General features: G+C 40.4%; 1 protein-coding gene across 2 annotated transcripts in view; it reads right to left on the minus strand.

The window, feature by feature from the left end:
• The window catches only part of LOC126402563 (rho guanine nucleotide exchange factor 10-like), an 80,531-nt gene that overhangs the window by 17,184 nt on the left and 56,575 nt on the right, over positions 1 to 6,772 (minus strand). The window lies entirely within an intron of this gene.

Consider the following 6,772-nt stretch of genomic DNA (forward strand, 5'->3'; position numbering starts at 1 on the left):
GTGAATAAAGATTATATAACATAAAAATAACTGCAGTCTTTGTTAATTGATAGCCACTTAAATTAAACAATTTTTTTAGGGCAAGTAAAAACTGACTTCGGGCAAGTAGATCTCTGACCAACTTGCCCGACCGGGCAAGTGAAAAAAAACCTTAGCGTTGAACCCTGCACAAGTTCAAAAGCAGAGCCTCACCGCTGACAGGTTCAAGCGCTTCTCTACATGGGACTCACTGCTCAGAGCCATTGCCTTCCTTATTCACATCACTTGTTCACACAAGTCTCCAGACAATGGAAAAGGATGTAGAGGGTGGCATCGGTGCAACCAATTTCGCACCTCTGACAAGCTCTCTCAAGCTATGGACGTCATCATAAAGGCAGTTCAGAGGGTGGCTTTCCCTGTGTAATTCTCTGCCCTCTCTGATAGCCCCTCCCAAAGAGTAGTTCACTCTTTGAACTCCATCCTGTGCTTGAGGCAGACCTCCTATGGACTGGGGGGCGACTCAAACATGCACCACTGGAACATGCCAAGAAGAACACCCTAGTTTTACCAAAACACAGCTACGTTTCTACTCTGTTGGTGCGCTGCCACCACCACGCGCAGGTGAAACATCAAGGACGTCATTTTACAGAAGGGGCCGTCAGCATGCACCACTGGAACATGCCAAGAAGAACCCCCTAGTTTCACCTAAACACAGCTACGTCTCTACTCTGGCGGTGTGCCACCACCATGCGCAAGTCAAAACATCAAGGACGTCATTTCACAGAAGGGGCCATCAGGTCCACCGGCCTATGGATCATTGGATACAAAAGGCTTATTGGCTCAATCCTACACAAGTGCATCTCCTGTCGAAGGCTCCGTGGCAAGATGTAGGTGCAAACCATGGCAGACTTGCCACCCGAACGCCTCAGCACGTCTCCATCATTCACCTACGTGGGCTTGGACGTCTTCGGCCCTTGGCAAGTTACCGCAAGGCGCACAAGAAGTGGGCTTGTTGAGAGCAAGCATTTGGCAATTCTATTTACCTGCATGAGCACCAGAGCGATGCACATCAAGGTAATCGAGTCCATAGATTCTTCCAGTTGCATCAATGCTCTGAGGCGGTACTTCGCAATCCGTGGACCAGCGAAGCAACTGAGGTCAGATCGTGGAACCAATTTCGTGGGCGTCACCAACGAGCTTGGGCTGACCAAACAGGGAGGATCCAGTGTCCTGAGATACCTGAGTGAGCAGGGGTGTTCCTGGGAGTTCAATCCTCCTCATTCATCACACATGGGAGGCTCCTGGGAGCGAATGATTGGAGTAGCTCGCAGGATACTTGACTCCATGCTGCTGCAACAACACATCCGCCTCTCCCACGAGGTCCTGTGCACTCTCATGTCTGAGGTATCAGCTATAATAAATGCCAGACCCCTGGTTCCAGTCTCTTCTGACCCAGATAACCCCTTCATCCTGACACCTGCAGTGCTTTATACACAAAAGGTTGGTGCTCCACCTGGAGAGTTCTCGAACAGGACATTCACCGAAGCCAATGGAAACAGGTGCAAGCTCTTGCCAACGCGTTTTGGTCCCGATGGAGACAGGAGTATCTCCCTTATCTTCAGTGTCGCCACAAGTGGAACGAGGATCATCGTAACCTACAGAAAGGAGATGTAGTGCTACTAAAAGACAGCCAAATCACAAGGAACGAGTGGCCTATGGCACTCGTAACATCCACCTTTCCAAGCCAGAATGGAAAGGTGTGGAAGGTCAAAGTGAAGATCTCATCTCAAGGAAATCCGAAGACATTCCTGCGTCCCATCTCAGAAGTCATTCCTTCGGTTGCCTAAAGAGGACTGAACATTGAGCTAATAGATAAGTTATCATTATAGATTTATAGTTAGTTAAGTTATAGATAATCTGTATCTTTAATAGTGGCATCACAGACACCAGGCGGAGAGTGTTCTGCCCTCCAGGCAGTGTTCTTTATGTTTAATTGTTTGGCGCCACCTTCTGGCGCGATGTTGTGTTTACATAGAGAAACAGGAAATGAGAGAAACAGGAAATGAGACGCAGCTAATAGCCTATGCTAAAACATGTGAGCAGCCAAGCATGGTGTAGCCTACATCATCCGTTGTAATCCTCTGATTCTGCCACTGCCAACAAGTTTATCTTTCATGGAGAATTTGTTGCAGATGCGATCTAGTTTATTTAAATATTAGATGATTTCAAGTACTTAGCTGTTGTACTAGCTATTTCTTTTAGTGATTCCTTGCACTATATAGTTACTTTAGTAAGCCTAATGCAATCTGTATTTTGTTATTATTGCAGTTTTACACCTTGATGTATCAGCATGCCTCAAGTCTAAAGTAAAGTGGAGCTCAGTAAGCTACATCCTGAATCTCATGCTGATTATTTGGGAGTTTGGCTGGCTGTCAATTTATGGTTAAAGAAGACACCAGTAGTTAGACAGTACAATGTTAAATATAGAATCAATCCTCCATAAAGCAGCATCCCCTCCTTGAACTCTAGACACAACCCTGTACCATATGTGCTTACTTACAGTCGGCATTTATACAACAAATGATGGCAGGTCTTCTCTAATACATTTATGCCCACTGCTGTCTTTAGAATACACAGTCACACAAGAACTTTGCCAAACTTATCGTACTACAATTAAAAATCAGGTGAAATCTAATTAAATTTAAGTCACCAAGACTCAGAAGCTGCCGAGTTTGTTGAATCAACACTCAGTGTCAACTTTTAGGTGGGTGACAGTTTTCAGACTTGATCAGAGTGACGTGATTCAAAACCCAGCTCTAGTTACTGCCATTATTTACTTAGAGCCTGAGAAGACAAAGACACATACCTTGTGTATCTGTGAATCTCTTACATTCAGTGAAAATATTCCTCCTCCTGTTTATAAAAACATACAGCTTTTCCAAGGCTCTGCATTAACTTTATACCATCTGCACACTCAAAGTTACACTGCGTCCTTTTCAAAACACTCATATATGAGCAGAGTGGGGAAAGTCCAACACAGGAGTAATACATGGTGACAGAAAGAGAACACAGAAGTGCTGACAGAGCGAGGGGTAGCCAGAAATAATTCACTTCCTCTTTCCATCAAACCAGGTTTCTTTCACACTGTACATGTATATTATAAAGTGGCAGCGGCTCATCCCTGCTAAGGTAATTCTGGGGTTGAACCAATATGAATGTTTTCAGGTCAGTATCCACAGACTTATGGGCTGTTTAGTCACAGCATTCAATACTTTTAAATTCAACAAGTGTAAATGAAAAAAAACAAAAAAAAAAACAACGGACACTGGAACACTGAGATCCAGCTGGAGGCCTCACCTAATCTTCGAGCTATATTTCTGAATATTCTTCTCCATTAATTGATTAATTAATGATTATTAAACAAGCAGTAATGAACCTGCAGACTTATTACCAACCCTGTAGTTCCTCTTAGTGTTTTACCATCTTTCAGTTCATTGTTTTGGTTTACGGGCCACATTTTACTGCTTTGGTCTTGAGTTTCAGCAGTAAACAGCAGACAGACAGTTAGAGAGGAGCTGGTGAACACAGTAGAGCATTTAGCAGCTTAAGAGACAGATTTTCTTCTCAGGAGTTAGTGGAGACTAAAAACAGAGCTTAAAAGAAAGTGAACATTGTAATAATATTTATCAGATGGATAAACATGACAACAAATGAATGATCCTGTTGCTTTTAAACTGCTGAATGTGTTTGCAACTGTTTACTAACCACAGCCATGTTAACATATTAAGTTGATATGTCAGTGTTGGGTTGACAGTGTTGTTCTGCTGCCCCCACTTAGCCAAAAAAAAAAAAAAAAAAAAAAAAAAAAAAAATAATAATAATAATAATAATGCTTTAAATCTTAAAGATTTTTATAAATTAGTTTTTCAATTGTATTCTTTTGTCATGTTTATAATTTGTTTTATAATCCACTGTATGAATTATAATGACCTTAAAAAAAACAATATCTGTTTTAGTTAGTATGTATTAGGGGTGGAAATCACTAGAGGATCCTTGAAACCATATTATCACAATCCTTAAGTCACGATACACAATATTATTGCAATTTTAAATATGTTGCAAAATGCTGAGCATTGTGATAACATATGATGTGATTTATTACCCTTTTCACCTGTAAATAATGTTCCCAAAGGGAAACTTTGCCAACATTTGTTTTATCTATTAAAAAAAAAGTTCAGTCTGTTCATCTCACTTCAGCCTTTTTTTTTGCAGCAAAATGTATCATATGGTGTGAAAAAGCAATTGATTATATTATTCTAGTAGGCTACTTAAAGTTTTATTTGTATTTGTAATATTGATAATTTACATAATAAAAAAAATGATACTTGGCACTGTGTGACAATACGATATTGCCACACAAAAATATAGTGACAATATGCTGTAAGGATTTTGTCCCCCACCCCTAGTATCTATTATCTCATTGTCTTTTATCTGAAAAGCATTTTACAAACCTGTAGCTAAAAAGAATATTATATATTAATCAAATAAAAATCTAAACATATGCCCAGTAATGTCATCATATTTAGCATAAATAAATAAATAAAACAAGCACAAAACCTATTCAGGCTGAACACACCACAAGACAGAACCCAAACACTCACCCCAAAGTTGTTGCAGTGTGGGATGGCTGTAGCTTACAACAACCTAACAACAACCTAAGCCTCAATCATTAGTTTCAATGATCAGTTTCAATTAGCTTACTTAAGCTGAACTTACTTAAACCAAACATTTCTAAAATCTCAACTTTTTATTGATGTCAGAAACAATACAGAAATAAAACTCAAATGAAGAGCTGGGTGAAAAAAATGACAACAAAACAGAATAATGACATCCTGAAATGATACAGAAAGTAAAACTAACAGATGAGCAAACATCCTGCATGTGTGCAAAAACACTACAGAATTTCCAGCATGGCACTGAAATGAAAAACAGGCATCAATTTTTTTAACACATGATTGATATAGCCTAGGTGTACGATGCATACATATAATAATACTGAATCACATCTTAAAAGAGAAACCTGTGGTGTTTCACATGGTTTGGTATTGGGACCTAAGTTATGCATACTTTATTTGAATTATATTGGTATGGTATCTAATATGTTGAAATTTGTAACATTTGCTGATGATACAAATTGATTTTGTTCAGGTGAGGACATGAAAGAGCTATTAAAAACAGTAGAAAGGGAATTGATCATGTGGAAAAAATGGTTTGCTGTTAATAAGTTATCACTGAATGAAAATAAAACAAAATTGATGGTGTTCAGTGCTAAAAGGGCTAATTATAGATCATAAACTATGTTGGAAGCCACATATAGAACATGTTAAATGGAAATTATCTAAATCTATTGCTGTTGTTTATATATTGTATATATTGTTCTGTTCACGTGTGTTGGGACCTCAGCCACGTGTTTTAAACAATAGAGATGCCATCACCAAACCAGCCAGTCTGGAAACAAAGGAAACGCGCCAGGTCTCCATCGGTCCAGTAACTGTCAAAGGTGTAAATCACTTCCAAAATTCAAACTCTTACTCCCTATTGGGCGACAGCTGACAGATCCAGGTGGAATTCCCTCTGACACACCAAGACTGAGACCGCCGCACTCTGACACCCCTCGCAATCCCGTGTGAAGAGCTGCTGGAAGGAAGCCAAAATCTTTCTGTGCGCAAGTTACTGATAGGGAGCACTTCAAACGTTTGAATTCAACCCACCTAGGCTGCCCTTTTTCTTCGCTAGACAAGGAAAAACACCTTTTTCTTTCTGCTTTGACACTCCACAGAAAACCAGAGGAACGCCGCGCAACCCTGCTGTTACTCAATATCTGCAGAGGTTGGAGAAAACCCCCTTTCTCCACAAGAAAACTGAACCACTGAGGCCCAGCTTCTTCAAACTAGTCGACCCCGCTGTTCCCTCTTCTGCCACGCCGCGGACAGCCCCTTCCGCGCACTCATCGCAGAGCAACAGACTGGACGCACACGGTCGCGCCAAGCGACCCAAGTAAGAGAGCTTTAAGCTAGGTACACGACCTAACGCATTGATAGATTGACACTGACCGGAAGTCATTCATTCCAATGGAGGTGAAAATGACGGACAGTAACGGACTAGCGCGCAGCACGGCAGCGGTTCCGTTGACCATTGGACCATGGCGGCATTGGATTTTTCCTACTCAGGCGTTGACAACATGGGAGGAACGGAGCGCTACGGTGACAGAAGTACGAAATAAATAGCATTCGCAGTTGTAAACAAACAATATCTCATTTATTTATGCCAAAGAAAAATAAGCAGAAGCTTTGTTTTCCACTATTAAAAGTGACTGTTGACCATAGGTTGATTTCTATGCAGTTGATAATTAATCTATATTTTCGAATTTTGCGCTCATTTCCATAGCCCATTTCACGCCTATATGTCAGCTCTTTCAATAGTACACTACTCAACTCGTCTCAGTTCAGTTGGTACAGTGATATGGGCTGAAATATGTGCCACCAGAAACTGAATTTGAATCATTTATATTTGAATTTGAATTTTAAACTTGAATAATTGCATTGAAAAACTGAATCTGAATAGTATAATTTGAAATTGAATATATTTCTATATATCTTCACATTCAGTTCTCACAATTTATTGTGACAGACATCCGGGTAGTTTAAGGATGAAGGAAAAGCAATCGAGCGCAGATACACAGGACTCCTCTTCGGCCAATCAGCACCTACGATTTTGAGCACGTAGGAAGAAG

This window comes from Epinephelus moara, chromosome 16 (assembly GCF_006386435.1).
Source record: "Epinephelus moara isolate mb chromosome 16, YSFRI_EMoa_1.0, whole genome shotgun sequence".
Lineage (NCBI taxonomy): Eukaryota > Metazoa > Chordata > Actinopteri > Perciformes > Serranidae > Epinephelus > Epinephelus moara.